Consider the following 19197-nt stretch of genomic DNA (forward strand, 5'->3'; position numbering starts at 1 on the left):
GCAATCGAATGGAGTCGAAAGGAGTCGAAAAGAGCCGAATAGAGCCGAATAGTGCTGAAGAGGGCCGAAGAGGGCCGAATCGAGCTCAATTGAGCTGAATTGAGCCAAATCCAGTAAATCGAGCCTAATGGAGCCGAATTGAGCCTAATCCAGTTGAATCGACACTCTTCGAGCCAAATGGAGCCGAATGGACATGAATCGAACCAATTCGACCTGAATCGTGTCCAAATTCATGGAATCGAATTGAACAGATTAGAGTAGGGGAGGTTCGGGTATGGCAGGGTGGAATAGAGTAGAGTAGCATAGAATAAAACAGAAGAGACTAGAAGAGAACAGAACAATACAGAACGAATACAGAAAATAGTAGGCTAGAGTAGCGTAGAGGGAAACAGAGTAGAGTAGAATAGATTCGAACGGAGCTAAATAGAGCCAAACTGAGCCGAATCGTGTCCAAATGGGTTGAATCCAATCCAATCCAATGGATTAGAATAGAGTAGAGTTGGGTAGCATAGGGTAGGGTAGAATAGAGTAGAAAAGAAGAGAACAGCATAGGAAGAAGAAAGAAAATAGAGAAGAGTAGACTAGAGTACGATAGAGTAGGCTCGTGTATAATAGGGTAGACTCGAATACAGCTGAATAGAGCCGAATGGAGTCGAAATGAGAGGAATCACGTCTAATCGATTCGAGTAAATTAGAGTGGTGTAGGCTAGAGTAGAGCAGAATAGTGTAGAATGGTGTGGAATAAATAGAATGGAGTAGAATGGAGTCAAATAGAGACAAAAAGAGTAGAGAAGAGTCGAATAGAGCAGAATAGGGCCGAAAGAGGCGGAATTGAGCAGAATCGAAGCAATTCAAGCCAAACGAACCGAATAGAGCCAAATGGAATAGAATCGAGCTGATTCAAGCTTAATCACGTCGAATCCCGTTCAATGCATCCAATGCAATCCAAACGTCTAGATTAGAGAAGGGGAGAGGAGGGTGGAATAGAATAGAGTAGAGTAGACTAGAAGAGATTAGAACAGAATAGAAGGAATAGAATAGAGTAGAAAAGAGTAGGGTCGAATAGACTCGAATAGAGTCGATTAGAGACGAATAGGCCAAATAGAGACGAATAGAGAAAACAGAGCTGAATGGAGCCGAATCGAGACGTAAAGGAGCCATATAGAGCCGATTCGCACCTAATCCAGCTGAATCAAGCAGAATCACGCCGACTGTCACTGAATAGCGTCGAATCACGTCGAATCACGTCGAATCGCATCAAATCACATCGTTTTGTGTCGGACCGGGTCGAATCGCTTCGTATCGCATCGGATTGCATCGAATGTCGTCGAATCACGACGAATCACGCCCCATCACGTCCAATAACTTCGAATTGCGTCCAATCTCCTAGAATTCTGCTGAATCACGTCGAATCGTATGGAATCTCGCCTAATCTCTTTGAATCCCGTCAAATGCCTTCGAACCTTGTCGAATCCCCTCAAATCCTGTCCAATCGCGTCGAAGTGAATCGAATTGAATCAAATAGATTCAAGTAGGGTGGGTTTGGGTGCGGTGCAGTAGGGTTGGGTAGGGCAGGATAGAACAGAGTCCAACAGAATAGGAGAGAACAGAACAGAAGAGAAAGAATCCAGCAGAATAGAATAGAGTAGGAAAGAGTCAGATAGTGCAGAACATAGCCGAATTGAGGCGAATGGAGACAAAACAAGATGAATCGCGTTGAATCGCTTCGAATCGGGTCAAATCGAATCCATTCGAATAGATTAGGGTAGGGAAGGGTAGACGAGAATAGAGGAGAATAGTGCAGAATGGTGTGGAATGGATTAGAACGGAGCCGACTCGAGACGAATAGAGTAGAAAAGAGTCGAATAGAGCATAGTTGGGCCGAATAGGGCCAAAGAGGGCCTAATCGAGCAGAATCCAGCAGAATCGATGCCATTGGAGCTGAATGGAGCCAAATGGAGCCCAATCGAACCGACTCGAAGCGAATTGACCTGATTCAAGCCTAATCGGGTCGAATGGCGTGAAAATGCGATGACTCGAACAGAATCAAAGATTAGAGAAGGGGAGGGGAGCGGCTGGGAGGGTAGAACAGAATAGAATAGAACAGTACATAATAGAAGGAAGAGAAGATAGCACAGTACGGTAGAGCAGAGAAGAGTAGAGTCGAATAGAGTGAAATAGTGCAGAATAGAGCTGAATAGAGCCAATTCTAGCCGAATCGAGCCCAATGGAAACAAAACGTGATGAATCGCGTCGAATAGCGTCCCATCGAATCCATTAGAATAGATTAGAGTAGGGTAGGGTAGAACAGAATAGAGTAGAATGGAGTCGAATGGAGTTCCATAGAGAAAACTAGAGTAGAAAAGAGTCGAATCGAGCCGAATAAGGCTGAACCAAGTCGAATTGAGTTGAAACAAGCCGAATCGAAGTGATTCAAGCCAAATCGAGCTGAATCGAGCTGATGGTGCCAAATGAGCCGATTCAAGCCTCATCGCGTCCAATCACATTGAAATGCTTTGAATCGAATCCAATTGAATAGATTCAAAAAGGTTAGGGTAGGGTGGTTTTTGATAGGGTAGACTAGGGTAGACGAAAGTAGACTAGAGTAGAGTAGACAAGAGAAGTCTAGAGTAGTAGCCTAGACAAGACAGCTGGACTAGTCAGACTAGTGGTATAGATCAGTAGGCTAGACAACTAGCCTTGAAGAGTCCCCTTGCCCTGACAAGTACCCTAAATTCTGAATCTGAACTAGTCCCCTTGCCTTAACTAGTATCCTGAACTAGTAGCCTTGTCTGAACTAGTACCCTTAACTAGTAGCCTTGCCTTAAGTAATAGTCTTAATGTCTACCCTTGCCTTACCAGTACCCTGAACTAGTAGCCCTGCCTTAACTAGTACCCTGGCCTTCACCAGTAGCCTTCACTAGTACCCTGGCCTTCACTAGTAGCCTTGCCTCAACTAGTACCCTTCACTAGTACCCTCGCATGAGCTAGTTGTCTTAACTAGTACCTGGCCTTCTCAGTCCCCATAAGTCCTACCCTGGCCTTAACCAGCTGCCTTAACTGGTACCCTGGTCTTAACTCGTAGTATTCACTTGTACCCTTGAATCCACTGGTAGCCTAAACTAGTCGTCTTGCCTTAAGTAGTAGCCTTCACTTGGACCTTGCCTGAACTAGTATCCTTAACTAGTACCTGTGCCTTAAGTAGTACTCTGAACTAGTACAGCGGCCATAACGAGTAGCCTGAACTAGTAGCCTTGTCTGAATTAGTACCCTGAACTTGTAGCCTTGCTTTAAGTAATAGTCTTAACATCTGCCCTTGCCTTACTAGTACCCTTAACTAGTGGCCAAGCCTTCCCTACTACCCCTAACTAGTAGCCTTGCCTTAACTAGTACCCTTGCCTTAACCAGTTGCCTTAACTAGGACCCTGGCCTTAACTAGAAATATCAACTTGTAAACTTGCATCAAAGAGTAGCCTTAACTAGTACTCTTGCCTTAAGTAGTGGGCTGAACTAGTACTCGTGGCTTAGCTAGTACTCTTAACTAGTACAGTGCCCCTAACTCGTATCCTGAACTAGTAGCCTTCTCTTAACTAGTACCCTTAACTAGTAGCCTTGCCTTCACTGGTACCCTGGCCTTCTCCAGTAGCCTTATCTCAGACCCTGGCCTTCACTGGCAGCCTTAAGTAGTACCCTTAATTAGTACCCTCGCATTCACTAGTAGTCTGAACTAGTACCCTGGCCGTATCAGTACCCAGAACTACTACCCTTGCCGTAACCAGTTGCCTTAACTAGGACCCTGGCCTTAACTAGTAGTATTCACTTGTATTCTTGCATCAACTAGTAGCCTTAACTAGGACTCTTGCCTTAAGTAGTGGCCTGAACTAGTACTCGTGCCTTAGCTAGTACTCTTAACTAGTACAGTGCCCCTAACTCGTATCCTGAACTAGTAGCCTTCTCTTAACTAGTACCCTTAACTAGTAGCCTTGCCTTCACTGGTACCCTGGCCTTCTCCAGTAGCCTTATCTCAGACTCTGGCCTTCACTGGCAGCCTTAAGTAGTACCCTTAACTAGTACCCTCGCATTCACTAGTAGTCTGAACTAGTACCCTGGCCGTATCAGTACCCAGAACTACTACCCTTGCCGTAACCAGTTGCCTTAACTAGGACCCTGGCCTTAACTAGTAGTATTCACTTGTATTCTTGCATCAACTAGTAGCCTTAACTAGGACTCTTGCCTTAAGCAGTGGCCTGAATTTGTACCTTGCCTTAACTAGCAGCCTTAACTAGCACCCGTGCCTTTACTAGTACTCTTAACTAGTACAGTGCCCCTAACTAGTCTCCTGAACTGGTAGCCTTGTCCTAACTAGTACCCTTAACCAGGAGCCTTGCCTTAAGGAATAGTCCTAATGGCTACCCTTGCCTCAACAAGTCCCCTTAACTAGTACCCTTGCATTAACTAGTAGCCTGGCCTTATCGGTACCCATAACTACTACCCTTGCCTTAACCAGTTGCCTTAACTAGCACCCTGGACTTAGCCAGTAGTATGAACATGTACCCTTGCATCGACTAGTCGACAACACGAGTACTCTTGCCTGAAGTAGTGGCCTAAACTCGTTCCTTGCCTTCCTAGTAGCCTTAACTAGTACTCTGAACTAGTACAGTGGCCCTAACTAGTATTCTGAACTAGAAGCCTTGTGGTAACTAGTACCCCTAACGAGTCACCTTGCCTTAAGGAACAGTCTTAACGTCTACCCTTGCCTTACTAGTCCTCTTAACTAGTAGCCAAACCTTAACTAGTACCCTGAAGTAGTAGCCTTGCATGGACTAGTAGCCCAGCCTTAACTAGTACCCTGGCCGTCACTAGGACCCTTGCCTCAACTAGTACCCTGGCATTAACTAGTAGTCTTAACTAGTACCCTGGCCTTATCGCTACCCATAGCTACTACCCTTGCCTTGACCAGTTGCCTTAACTAGTACCCGGGCCTTAATTAGTAGTATGAACTTGTACCCTTGCATCAACTAGTAGCCTAAACTAATACGCTTGCCTGAAGTAGTAGCCTTCACTTGTACCTTGCCTTCCTAGTAGCCTTAACTAGTACCCGTCCATTAACTAGTACTCTTAACTAGTACAGTGGCCCTAACTAGTAGCCCGAACTAGTCCCCTTGCCTTAGGTAGTCCCTTTTCCAAACTAGTACCCTTCTTGAGTACCCCTTTTTTTATGGAGTAGGGTATGGTCCAGTAGGGTGTCATAAGGTAGGGTAGCATACGGTAGAACAGAGAAAACAGAATCCAATAGAATAGAAGAGGATAAGTCAGGATAGCTTAGTTTCGTGTAGGGTATGGTAGAGTAGCATAGGATGGAATAGAGAAAAGAGAAAACGAGAATCCAATACAACAGAATCGAAAAGAACAGACTAGATGAGGAAAGACTAGGGCGGGATAGGGTTCTGTCGAATAGAAGAGCGTAGAGTGGTGTGGAATGGAGTCAAATGCAGTCAAACCGAGATGAATAGACTAGAAAAGAGTCGAATCGAGCGGAATAGCACCGAATAGGGACGTATAGGGCTGAGTCGAGCCCAGTCGAGCCCATTCGAGCCCAATCAAGTCAAATCGACCAGATTCGAGCTGAATGGAGCTGGAATGAGCCAAATAGAGACACAGAAAATGAGCCAAGCTAGATCGAGCCAAATCGCACCTAATCACATCCTATTGCATCGAATCTCGTCGAAGTCCATCCAATCCCACCAAAACCCATTGAATCTCATGAAATCTCACCGAATCCCGTCCAATTGTGTCCAATCGGGTCGAATCGAATGCAATCGAATTCAATAGAACAGCTTAGAGTAGTGTAGGTTAGGCTGGGATTCAATAGGGTAGGGCACAGAGGAATAGACTAGAGAAGCATAGAGTAGAAGAGAAGAGAATACAAAGAGTAGAATGGAGTAGAGTGGAGTAGAATAGTCAGAGTCGAGTAGTGCAGAATAGAGATGAATAGATCCAATTCGAGCTGAATCGAGTCGAATGGAGAGGAAATGAGACAAATCTCCATGAATCGAATAGATTAGAGTAGAGTAGGGTGGGGGAGAAGAGAATAGAATAGTGTAGAATGGAGTCGAACAGAGTAGAATGGTGTGGAATGGAGTCGAATGGAGCCAAATAGAGACGAATAAAGTAGAAAAGAGTTGAATAGAGCTGAACAGGGCCGGATAAGTTTGTGTCGAGCCTAATGATGCTGAATCGAGCAGAATCGAGCCAAATTGACCCGATTCAAGCCAAATCGAGCTAAATCAAGCCAATTCAAGCCTAATCCCATGGAATCGCCTTGAAAGGCATTGAATCGAATCGATTAGAGTAGAGGAGGGTAGAGTAGGAGGGGTTAGACTAAAACAGAACAGAACACAAGAGAAAGAATCGAATAGAATGAAGTAGAGACGAGTACAGTAGAATAGAGTCCAATAGAGTTGAATAGAGCCAAAGAGAGCTGAATGCAGCCGAATCCACCAAATTCGAGGTGAATCGAGAAGAATCATGTCGAATCGCGTTGAAAAGTGTCGAATCCAATCCAATAGTTTAGTGTAGGGCAGGTAAGATGAGGGTAGGGTAGGGTAGAAAAGAATAGATTAGAATAGACCAGAAAGAATAGAGAAGAGTAGACTAGAGTCAAATCGAGTCAAATCCTGCCGAAAAGAGCCGAATAGAGAGGAAAAGGGCCAAGTCCAACCGAATCGAGTTGAATTCGCACAAAAAGGAGCTGATTCGAGCCGATAGGACCTGAATCAGGTCGAATCCCGTTCAAGTCTGTTGAATAGAATAGAACAGATTGCAGTAGGCTAAGTTAGAGTAGGGTAGGATAGACCAAAATGCAGTAGAACAGAACAGGATAGAAGAGAACTGAAAGACTAGAATAGGGTCGAGTAGTGCAGAGTCTAGAAGAATAGAGTTGAATATTGCCGACTAGAGCAAAATAGAGCCCAAAAGACCCAACGTGATAGAAATCAAGATGAATGGCGCCGAATCCCGCGGAATCATGCTGGATCGCGTCGAATCCCGTTGAATTGCATTGAATCCCATCCATTCAAGTCCAATCCAATCGAATCGATTAGAATAGACTAGACAAGGGTAGAGTACAAGACAATAGAATAGAGAAGAATACAGTCGGATGGAGTAGAATGGTGTAGAATGGAGTTGAAAAGAGATAATAGAGTTGAGTAGACTCATAGAGCCATATAGAGTTGAATAGAGCCTATTCAAGCTGAATAGAACTGACCAGGGCGAAATGGAGCCGATTAGAACTGAATCGAACCGATGAGAGCCCAAGAGGGATGAATGGAGTGCAACGGAGCCGATTGGAGCCGAATCGCATCGAAATGCGTGGAATCGAATCCAGTGGAATAGATTAGAGTAGGGTTGGTTAAAATAGAGTAGAAGAGAATTGAACACAGTAAAAGAGAATAAAAAGAATACAAGAGAATCGAGTCCAAAAGGTTAGAGCAGAGCAGAATAGTGTAGAGTAGAACAGAGTCGAATAGAGTCGAAGCGAGCCAAATGGAGAAGAAACAAGGCAAATCGCGTTGAATCCCCTCGAACCAATTCCAGTCAATTAGGGTAGGGTAGAGTAAAATAGTGTTGAGTGGAGTAGAATGCTGTGCAACACAATCGAATGGAGTCGAAAGGAGTCGAAAAGAGCCGAATAGAGCCGAATAGTGCTGAAGAGGGCCGAAGAGGGCCGAATCGAGCTGAATTGAGCCAAATCCAGTAAATCGAGCCTAATGGAGCCGAATTGAGCCTAATCCAGTTGAATCGACACTCTTCGAGCCAAATGGAGCCGAATGGACATGAATCGAACCAATTCGACCTGAATCGTGTCCAAATTCATGGAATCGAATTGAACAGATTAGAGTAGGGGAGGTTCGGGTATGGCAGAGTGGAATAGAGTAGAGTAGCATAGAATAAAACAGAAGAGACTAGAAGAGAACAGAACAATACAGAACGAATACAGAAAATAGTAGGCTAGAGTAGCGTAGAGGGAAACAGAGTAGAGTAGAATAGATTCGAACGGAGCTAAATAGAGCCAAACTGAGCCGAATCGTGTCCAAATGGGTTGAATCCAATCCAATCCAATGGATTAGAATAGAGTAGAGTTGGGTAGCATAGGGTAGGGTAGAATAGAGTAGAAAAGAAGAGAACAGCATAGGAAGAAGAAAGAAAATAGAGAAGAGTAGACTAGAGTACGATAGAGTAGGCTCGTGTATAATAGGGTAGACTCGAATACAGCTGAATAGAGCCGAATGGAGTCGAAATGAGAGGAATCACGTCTAATCGATTCGAGTAAATTAGAGTGGTGTAGGCTAGAGTAGAGCAGAATAGTGTAGAATGGTGTGGAATAAATAGAATGGAGTAGAATGGAGTCAAATAGAGACAAAAAGAGTAGAGAAGAGTCGAATAGAGCAGAATAGGGCCGAAAGAGGCGGAATTGAGCAGAATCGAAGCAATTCAAGCCAAACGAACCGAATAGAGCCAAACGGAATAGAATCGAGCTGATTCAAGCTTAATCACGTCGAATCCCGTTCAATGCATCCAATGCAATCCAAACGTCTAGATTAGAGAAGGGGAGAGGAGGGTGGAATAGAATAGAGTAGAGTAGAGTAGACTAGAAGAGATTAGAACAGAATAGAAGGAATAGAATAGAGTAGAAAAGAGTAGGGTCGAATAGACTCGAATAGAGTCGATTAGAGACGAATAGGCCAAATAGAGACGAATAGAGAAAACAGAGCTGAATGGAGCCGAATCGAGACGTAAAGGAGCCATATAGAGCCGATTCGCACCTAATCGAGCTGAATCAAGCAGAATCACGCCGACTGGCACTGAATAGCATCGAATCACATCGAATCACGTCGAATCGCATCAAATCACATCGTTTTGTGTCGGACCGGGTCGAATCGCTTCGTATCGCATCGGATTGCATCGAATGTCGTCGAATCACGACGAATCACGCCCCATCACGTCCAATAACTTCGAATTGCGTCCAATCTCCTAGAATTCTGCTGAATCACGTCGAATCGTATGGAATCTCGCCTAATCTCTTTGAATCCCGTCAAATGCCTTCGGACCTTGTCGAATCCCGTCAAATCCTGTCCAATCGCGTCGAAGTGAATCGAATTGAATCAAATAGATTCAAGTAGGGTGGGTTTGGGTGCGGTGCAGTAGGGTTGGGTAGGGCAGGATAGAACAGAGTCCAACAGAATAGGAGAGAACAGAACAGAAGAGAAAGAATCCAGCAGAATAGAATAGAGTAGGAAAGAGTCAGATAGTGCAGAACATAGCCGAATTGAGGCGAATGGAGACAAAACAAGATGAATCGCGTTGAATCGCTTCGAATCGGGTCAAATCGAATCCATTCGAATAGATTAGGATAGGGAAGGGTAGACGAGAATAGAGGAGAATGGTGTGGAATGGATTAGAACGGAGCCGACTCGAGACGAATAGAGTAGAAAAGAGTCGAATAGAGCATAGTTGGGCCGAATAGGGCCAAAGAGGGCCTAATCGAGCAGAATCCAGCAGAATCGATGCCATTGGAGCTGAATGGAGCCAAATGGAGCCCAATCGAACCGACTCGAAGCGAATTGACCTGATTCAAGCCTAATCGGGTCGAATGGCGTGAAAATGCGATGACTCGAACAGAATCAAAGATTAGAGAAGGGGAGGGGAGCGGCTGGGAGGGTAGAACAGAATAGAATAGAACAGTACATAATAGAAGGAAGAGAAGATAGCACAGTACGGTAGAGCAGAGAAGAGTAGAGTCGAATAGAGTGAAATAGTGCAGAATAGAGCTGAATAGAGCCAATTCTAGCCGAATCGAGCCCAATGGAAACAAAACGTGATGAATCGCGTCGAATAGCGTCCCATCGAATCCATTAGAATAGATTAGAGTAGGGTAGGGTAGAACAGAATAGAGTAGAATGGAGTCGAATGGAGTTGCATAGAGAAAACTAGAGTAGAAAAGAGTCAAATCGAGCCGAATAAGGCTGAACCAAGTCGAATTGAGTTGAAACAAGCCGAATCGAAGTGATTCAAGCCAAATCGAGCTGAATCGAGCTGATGGTGCCGAATGAGCCGATTCAAGCCTCATCGCGTCCAATCACATTGAAATGCTTTGAATCGAATCCAATTGAATAGATTCAAAAAGGTTAGGGTAGGGTGGTTTTTGATAGGGTAGACTAGGGTAGACGAAAGTAGACTAGAGTAGAGTAGACAAGAGAAGTCTAGAGTAGTAGCCTAGACAAGACAGCTGGACTAGTCAGACTAGTGGTATAGATCAGTAGGCTAGACAACTAGCCTTGAAGAGTCCCCTTGCCCTGACAAGTACCCTAAATTCTGAATCTGAACTAGTCCCCTTGCCTTAACTAGTATCCTGAACTAGTAGCCTTGTCTGAACTAGTACCCTTAACTAGTAGCCTTGCCTTAAGTAATAGTCTTAATGTCTACCCTTGCCTTACCAGTACCCTGAACTAGTAGCCCTGCCTTAACTAGTACCCTGGCCTTCACCAGTAGCCTTCACTAGTACCCTGGCCTTCACTAGTAGCCTTGCCTCAACTAGTACCCTTCACTAGTACCCTCGCATGAACTAGTTGTCTTAACTAGTACCTGGCCTTCTCAGTCCCCATAAGTCCTACCCTGGCCTTAACCAGCTGCCTTAACTGGTACCCTGGTCTTAACTCGTAGTATTCACTTGTACCCTTGAATCCACTGGTAGCCTGAACTAGTCGTCTTGCCTTAAGTAGTAGCCTTCACTTGGACCTTGCCTGAACTAGTATCCTTAACTAGTACCTGTGCCTTACGTAGTACTCTGAACTAGTACAGCGGCCATAACGAGTAGCCTGAACTAGTAGCCTTGTCTGAATTAGTACCCTGAACTTGTAGCCTTGCTTTAAGTAATAGTCTTAACATCTGCCCTTGCCTTACTAGTACCCTTAACTAGTGGCCAAGCCTTCCCTACTACCCCTAACTAGTAGCCTTGCCTTAACTAGTACCCTTGCCTTAACCAGTTGCCTTAACTAGGACCCTGGCCTTAACTAGAAATATCAACTTGTAAACTTGCATCAAAGAGTAGCCTTAACTAGGACTCTTGCCTTAAGTAGTGGGCTGAACTAGTACTCGTGCCTTAGCTAGTACTCTTAACTAGTACAGTGCCCCTAACTCGTATCCTGAACTAGTAGCCTTCTCTTAACTAGTACCCTTAACTAGTAGCCTTGCCTTCACTGGTACCCTGGCCTTCTCCAGTAGCCTTAACTCAGACCCTGGCCTTCACTGGCAGCCTTAAGTAGTACCCTTAACTAGTACCCTCGCATTCACTAGTAGTCTGAACTAGTACCCTGCCCGTATCAGTACCCAGAACTACTACCCTTGCCGTAACCAGTTGCCTTAACTAGGACCCTGGCCTTAACTAGTAGTATTCACTTGTATTCTTGCATCAACTAGTAGCCTTAACTAGGACTCTTGCCTTAAGTAGTGGCCTGAACTAGTACTCGTGCCTTAGCTAGTACTCTTAACTAGTACAGTGCCCCTAACTCGTATCCTGAACTAGTAGCCTTCTCTTAACTAGTACCCTTAACTAGTAGCCTTGCCTTCACTGGTACCCTGGCCTTCTCCAGTAGCCTTATCTCAGACCCTGGCCTTCACTGGCAGCCTTAAGTAGTACCCTTAACTAGTACCCTCGCATTCACTAGTAGTCTGAACTAGTACCCTGGCCGTATCAGTACCCAGAACTACTACCCTTGCCGTAACCAGTTGCCTTAACTAGGACCCTGGCCTTAACTAGTAGTATTCACTTGTATTCTTGCATCAACTAGTAGCCTTAACTAGGACTCTTGCCTTAAGCAGTGGCCTGAATTTGTACCTTGCCTTAACTAGCAGCCTTAACTAGCACCCGTGCCTTTACTAGTACTCTTAACTAGTACAGTGCCCCTAACTAGTCTCCTGAACTGGTAGCCTTGTCCTAACTAGTACCCTTAACCAGGAGCCTTGCCTTAAGGAATAGTCCTAATGGCTACCCTTGCCTCAACAAGTCCCCTTAACTAGTACCCTTGCATTAACTAGTAGCCTGGCCTTATCGGTACCCATAACTACTACCCTTGCCTTAACCAGTTGCCTTAACTAGCACCCTGGACTTAGCCAGTAGTATGAACATGTACCCTTGCATCGACTAGTCGACAACACGAGTACTCTTGCCTGAAGTAGTGGCCTAAACTCGTTCCTTGCCTTCCTAGTAGCCTTAACTAGTACTCTGAACTAGTACAGTGGCCCTAACTAGTATTCTGAACTAGAAGCCTTGTGGTAACTAGTACCCCTAACGAGTCACCTTGCCTTAAGGAACAGTCTTAACGTCTACCCTTGCCTTACTAGTCCTCTTAACTAGTAGCCAAACCTTAACTAGTACCCTGAAGTAGTAGCCTTGCATGGACTAGTAGCCCAGCCTTAACTAGTACCCTGGCCGTCACTAGGACCCTTGCCTCAACTAGTACCCTGGCATTAACTAGTAGTCTTAACTAGTACCCTGGCCTTATCGCTACCCATAGCTACTACCCTTGCCTTGACCAGTTGCCTTAACTAGTACCCGGGCCTTAATTAGTAGTATGAACTTGTACCCTTGCATCAACTAGTAGCCTAAACTAATACGCTTGCCTGAAGTAGTAGCCTTCACTTGTACCTTGCCTTCCTAGTAGCCTTAACTAGTACCCGTCCATTAACTAGTACTCTTAACTAGTACAGTGGCCCTAACTAGTAGCCCGAACTAGTCCCCTTGCCTTAGGTAGTCCCTTTTCCAAACTAGTACCCTTCTTGAGTACCCCTTTTTTTATGGAGTAGGGTATGGTCCAGTAGGGTGTCATAAGGTAGGGTAGCATACGGTAGAACAGAGAAAACAGAATCCAATAGAATAGAAGAGGATAAGTCAGGATAGCTTAGTTTCGTGTAGGGTATGGTAGAGTAGCATAGGATGGAATAGAGAAAAGAGAAAACGAGAATCCAATACAACAGAATCGAAAAGAACAGACTAGATGAGGAAAGACTAGGGCGGGATAGGGTTCTGTCGAATAGAAGAGCGTAGAATGGTGTGGAATGGAGTCAAATGCAGTCAAACCGAGATGAATAGACTAGAAAAGAGTCGAATAGAGCGGAATAGCACCGAATAGGGACGTATAGGGCTGAGTCGAGCCCAATTGAGCCCAATCGAGCCCGATCAAGTCAAATCGACCAGATTCGAGCTGAATGGAGCTGAATGGAGCTGGAATGAGCCAAATAGAGACACAGAAAATGAGCCAAGCTAGATCGAGCCAAATCGCACCTAATCACATCCTATTGCATCGAATCTCGTCGAAGTCCATCCAATCCCACCAAAACCCATTGAATCTCATGAAATCTCACCGAATCCCGTCCAATTGTGTCCAATCGGGTCGAATCGAATGCAATCGAATTCAATAGAACAGCTTAGAGTAGTGTAGGTTAGGCTGGGATTCAATAGGGTAGGGCACAGAGGAATAGACTAGAGAAGCATAGAGTAGAAGAGAAGAGAATACAAAGAGTAGAATGGAGTAGAGTGGAGTAGAATAGTCAGAGTCGAGTAGTGCAGAATAGAGATGAATAGATCCAATTCGAGCTGAATCGAGTCGAATGGAGAGGAAATGAGACAAATCTCCATGAATCGAATAGATTAGAGTAGAGTAGGGTGGGGGAGAAGAGAATAGAATAGTGTAGAATGGAGTCGAACAGAGTAGAATGGTGTGGAATGGAGTCGAATGGAGCCAAATAGAGACGAATAAAGTAGAAAAGAGTTGAATAGAGCTGAACAGGGCCGGATAAGTTTGGGTCGAGCCTAATGATGCTGAATCGAGCAGAATCGAGCCAAATTGACCCGATTCAAGCCAAATCGAGCTAAATCAAGCCAATTCAAGCCTAATCCCATGGAATCGCCTTGAAAGGCATTGAATCGAATCGATTAGAGTAGAGGAGGGTAGAGTAGGAGGGGTTAGACTAAAACAGAACAGAACACAAGAGAAAGAATCGAATAGAATGAAGTAGAGACGAGTACAGTAGAATAGAGTCCAATAGAGTTGAATAGAGCCAAAGAGAGCTGAATGCAGCCGAATCCACCAAATTCGAGGTGAATCGAGAAGAATCATGTCGAATCGCGTTGAAAAGTGTCGAATCCAATCCAATAGTTTAGTGTAGGGCAGGTAAGATGAGGGTAGGGTAGGGTAGAAAAGAATAGATTAGAATAGACCAGAAAGAATAGAGAAGAGTAGACTAGAGTCAAATCGAGTCAAATCCTGCCGAAAAGAGCCGAATAGAGAGGAAAAGGGCCAAGTCCAACCGAATCGAGTTGAATTCGCACAAAAAGGAGCTGATTCGAGCCGATAGGACCTGAATCAGGTCGAATCCCGTTCAAGTCTGTTGAATAGAATAGAACAGATTGCAGTAGGCTAAGTTAGAGTAGGGTAGGATAGACCAAAATGCAGTAGAACAGAACAGGATAGAAGAGAACTGAAAGACTAGAATAGGGTCGAGTAGTGCAGAGTCTAGAAGAATAGAGTTGAATATTGCCGACTAGAGCAAAATAGAGCCCAAAAGACCCAACGTGATAGAAATCAAGATGAATGGCGCCGAATCCCGCGGAATCATGCTGGATCGCGTCGAATCCCGTTGAATTGCATTGAATCCCATCCATTCAAGTCCAATCCAATCGAATCGATTAGAATAGACTAGACAAGGGTAGAGTACAAGACAATAGAATAGAGAAGAATACAGTCGGATGGAGTAGAATGGTGTAGAATGGAGTTGAAAAGAGATAATAGAGTTGAGTAGACTCATAGAGCCATATAGAGTTGAATAGAGCCTATTCAAGCTGAATAGAACTGACCAGGGCGAAATGGAGCCGATTAGAACTGAATCGAACCGATGAGAGCCCAAGAGGGATGAATGGAGTGCAACGGAGCCGATTGGAGCCGAATCGCATCGAAATGCGTGGAATCGAATCCAGTGGAATAGATTAGAGTAGGGTTGGTTAAAATAGAGTAGAAGAGAATTGAACACAGTAAAAGAGAATAAAAGGAATACAAGAGAATCGAGTCCAAAAGGTTAGAGCAGAGCAGAATAGTGTAGAGTAGAACAGAGTCGAATAGAGTCGAAGCGAGCCAAATGGAGAAGAAACAAGGCAAATCGCGTTGAATCCCCTCGAACCAATTCCAGTCAATTAGGGTAGGGTAGAGTAAAATAGTGTTGAGTGGAGTAGAATGCTGTGCAACGCAATCGAATGGAGTCGAAAGGAGTCGAAAAGAGCCGAATAGAGCCGAATAGTGCTGAAGAGGGCCGAAGAGGGCCGAATCGAGCTGAATTGAGCTGAATTGAGCCAAATCCAGTAAATCGAGCCTAATGGAGCCGAATTGAGCCTAATCCAGTTGAATCGACACTCTTCGAGCCAAATGGAGCCGAATGGACATGAATCGAACCAATTCGACCTGAATCGTGTCCAAATTCATGGAATCGAATTGAACAGATTAGAGTAGGGGAGGTTCGGGTATGGCAGGGTGGAATAGAGTAGAGTAGCATAGAATAAAACAGAAGAGACTAGAAGAGAACAGAACAATACAGAACGAATACAGAAAATAGTAGGCTAGAGTAGCGTAGAGGGAAACAGAGTAGAGTAGAATAGATTCGAACGGAGCTAAATAGAGCCAAACTGAGCCGAATCGTGTCCAAATGGGTTGAATCCAATCCAATCCAATGGATTAGAATAGAGTAGAGTTGGGTAGCATAGGGTAGGGTAGAATAGAGTAGAAAAGAAGAGAACAGCATAGGAAGAAGAAAGAAAATAGAGAAGAGTAGACTAGAGTACGATAGAGTAGGCTCGTGTATAATAGGGTAGACTCGAATACAGCTGAATAGAGCCGAATGGAGTCGAAATGAGAGGAATCACGTCTAATCGATTCGAGTAAATTAGAGTGGTGTAGGCTAGAGTAGAGCAGAATAGTGTAGAATGGTGTGGAATAAATAGAATGGAGTAGAATGGAGTCAAATAGAGACAAAAAGAGTAGAGAAGAGTCGAATAGAGCAGAATAGGGCCGAAAGAGGCGGAATTGAGCAGAATCGAAGCAATTCAAGCCAAACGAACCGAATAGAGCCAAACGGAATAGAATCGAGCTGATTCAAGCTTAATCACATCGAATCCCGTTCAATGCATCCAATGCAATCCAAACGTCTAGATTAGAGAAGGGGAGAGGAGGGTGGAATAGAATAGAGTAGAGTAGAGTAGACTAGAAGAGATTAGAACAGAATAGAAGGAATAGAATAGAGTAGAAAAGAGTAGGGTCGAATAGACTCGAATAGAGTCGATTAGAGACGAATAGGCCAAATAGAGACGAATAGAGAAAACAGAGCTGAATGGAGCCGAATCGAGACGTAAAGGAGCCATATAGAGCCGATTCGCACCTAATCCAGCTGAATCAAGCAGAATCACGCCGACTGTCACTGAATAGCGTCGAATCACGTCGAATCACGTCGAATCGCATCAAATCACATCGTTTTGTGTCGGACCGGGTCGAATCGCTTCGTATCGCATCAGATTGCATCGAATGTCGTCGAATCACGACGAATCACGCCCCATCACGTCCAATAACTTCGAATTGCGTCCAATCTCCTAGAATTCTGCTGAATCACGTCGAATCGTATGGAATCTCGCCTAATCTCTTTGAATCCCGTCAAATGCCTTCGAACCTTGTCGAATCCCCTCAAATCCTGTCCAATCGCGTCGAAGTGAATCGAATTGAATCAAATAGATTCAAGTAGGGTGGGTTTGGGTGCGGTGCAGTAGGGTTGGGTAGGGCAGGATAGAACAGAGTCCAACAGAATAGGAGAGAACAGAACAGAAGAGAAAGAATCCAGCAGAATAGAATAGAGTAGGAAAGAGTCAGATAGTGCAGAACATAGCCGAATTGAGGCGAATGGAGACAAAACAAGATGAATCGCGTTGAATCGCTTCGAATCGGGTCAAATCGAATCCATTCGAATAGATTAGGGTAGGGAAGGGTAGACGAGAATAGAGGAGAATAGTGCAGAATGGTGTGGAATGGATTAGAACGGAGCCGACTCGAGACGAATAGAGTAGAAAAGAGTCGAATAGAGCATAGTTGGGCCGAATAGGGCCAAAGAGGGCCTAATCGAGCAGAATCCAGCAGAATCGATGCCATTGGAGCTGAATGGAGCCAAATGGAGCCCAATCGAACCGACTCGAAGCGAATTGACCTGATTCAAGCCTAATCGGGTCGAATGGCGTGAAAATGCGATGACTCGAACGGAATCAAAGATTAGAGAAGGGGAGGGGAGCGGCTGGGAGGGTAGAACAGAATAGAATAGAACAGTACATAATAGAAGGAAGAGAAGATAGCACAGTACGGTAGAGCAGAGAAGAGTAGAGTCGAATAGAGTGAAATAGTGCAGAATAGAGCTGAATAGAGCCAATTCTAGCCGAATCGAGCCCAATGGAAACAAAACGTGATGAATCGCGTCGAATAGCGTCCCATCGAATCCATTAGAATAGATTAGAGTAGGGTAGGGTAGAACAGAATAGAGTAGAATGGAGTCGAATGGAGTTCCATAGAGAAAACTAGAGTAGAAAAGAGTCGAATCGAGCCGAATAAGGCTCAACCAAGTCGAATTGAGTTGAAACAAGCCGAATCGAAGTGATTCAAGCCAAATCGAGCTGAATCGAGCTGATGGTGCCGAATGAGCCGATTCAAGCCTCATCGCGTCCAATCACATTGAAATGCTTTGAATCGAATCCAATTGAATAGATTCAAAAAGGTTAGGGTAGGGTGGTTTTTGATAGGGTAGACTAGGGTAGACGAAAGTAGACTAGAGTAGAGTAGACAAGAGAAGTCTAGAGTAGTAGCCTAGACAAGACAGCTGGACTAGTCAGACTAGTGGTATAGATCAGTAGGCTAGACAACTAGCCTTGAAGAGTCCCCTTGCCCTGACAAGTACCCTAAATTCTGAATCTGAACTAGTCCCCTTGCCTTAACTAGTATCCTGAACTAGTAGCCTTGTCTGAACTAGTACCCTTAACTAGTAGCCTTGCCTTAAGTAATAGTCTTAATGTCTACCCTTGCCTTACCAGTACCCTGAACTAGTAGCCCTGCCTTAACTAGTACCCTGGCCTTCACCAGTAGCCTTCACTAGTACCCTGGCCTTCACTAGTAGCCTTGCCTCAACTAGTACCCTTCACTAGTACCCTCGCATGAACTAGTTGTCTTAACTAGTACCTGGCCTTCTCAGTCCCCATAAGTCCTACCCTGGCCTTAACCAGCTGCCTTAACTGGTACCCTGGTCTTAACTCGTAGTATTCACTTGTACCCTTGAATCCACTGGTAGCCTAAACTAGTCGTCTTGCCTTAAGTAGTAGCCTTCACTTGGACCTTGCCTGAACTAGTATCCTTAACTAGTACCTGTGCCTTACGTAGTACTCTGAACTAGTACAGCGGCCATAACGAGTAGCCTGAACTAGTAGCCTTGTCTGAATTAGTACCCTGAACTTGTAGCCTTGCTTTAAGTAATAGTCTTAACATCTGCCCTTGCCTTACTAGTACCCTTAACTAGTGGCCAAGCCTTCCCTACTACCCCTAACTAGTAGCCTTGCCTTAACTAGTACCCTTGCCTTAACCAGTTGCCTTAACTAGGACCCTGGCCTTAACTAGAAATATCAACTTGTAAACTTGCATCAAAGAGTAGCCTTAACTAGGACTCTTGCCTTAAGTAGTGGGCTGAACTAGTACTCGTGGCTTAGCTAGTACTCTTAACTAGTACAGTGCCCCTAACTCGTATCCTGAACTAGTAGCCTTCTCTTAACTAGTACCCTTAACTAGTAGCCTTGCCTTCACTGGTACCCTGGCCTTCTCCAGTAGCCTTATCTCAGACCCTGGCCTTCACTGGCAGCCTTAAGTAGTACCCTTAATTAGTACCCTCGCATTCACTAGTAGTCTGAACTAGTACCCTGGCCGTATCAGTACCCAGAACTACTACCCTTGCCGTAACCAGTTGCCTTAACTAGGACCCTGGCCTTAACTAGTAGTATTCACTTGTATTCTTGCATCAACTAGTAGCCTTAACTAGGACTCTTGCCTTAAGTAGTGGCCTGAACTAGTACTCGTG

Source organism: Loxodonta africana, chromosome 20, assembly GCF_030014295.1.
Source record: "Loxodonta africana isolate mLoxAfr1 chromosome 20, mLoxAfr1.hap2, whole genome shotgun sequence".
Taxonomy (NCBI): Eukaryota; Metazoa; Chordata; class Mammalia; order Proboscidea; family Elephantidae; genus Loxodonta; species Loxodonta africana.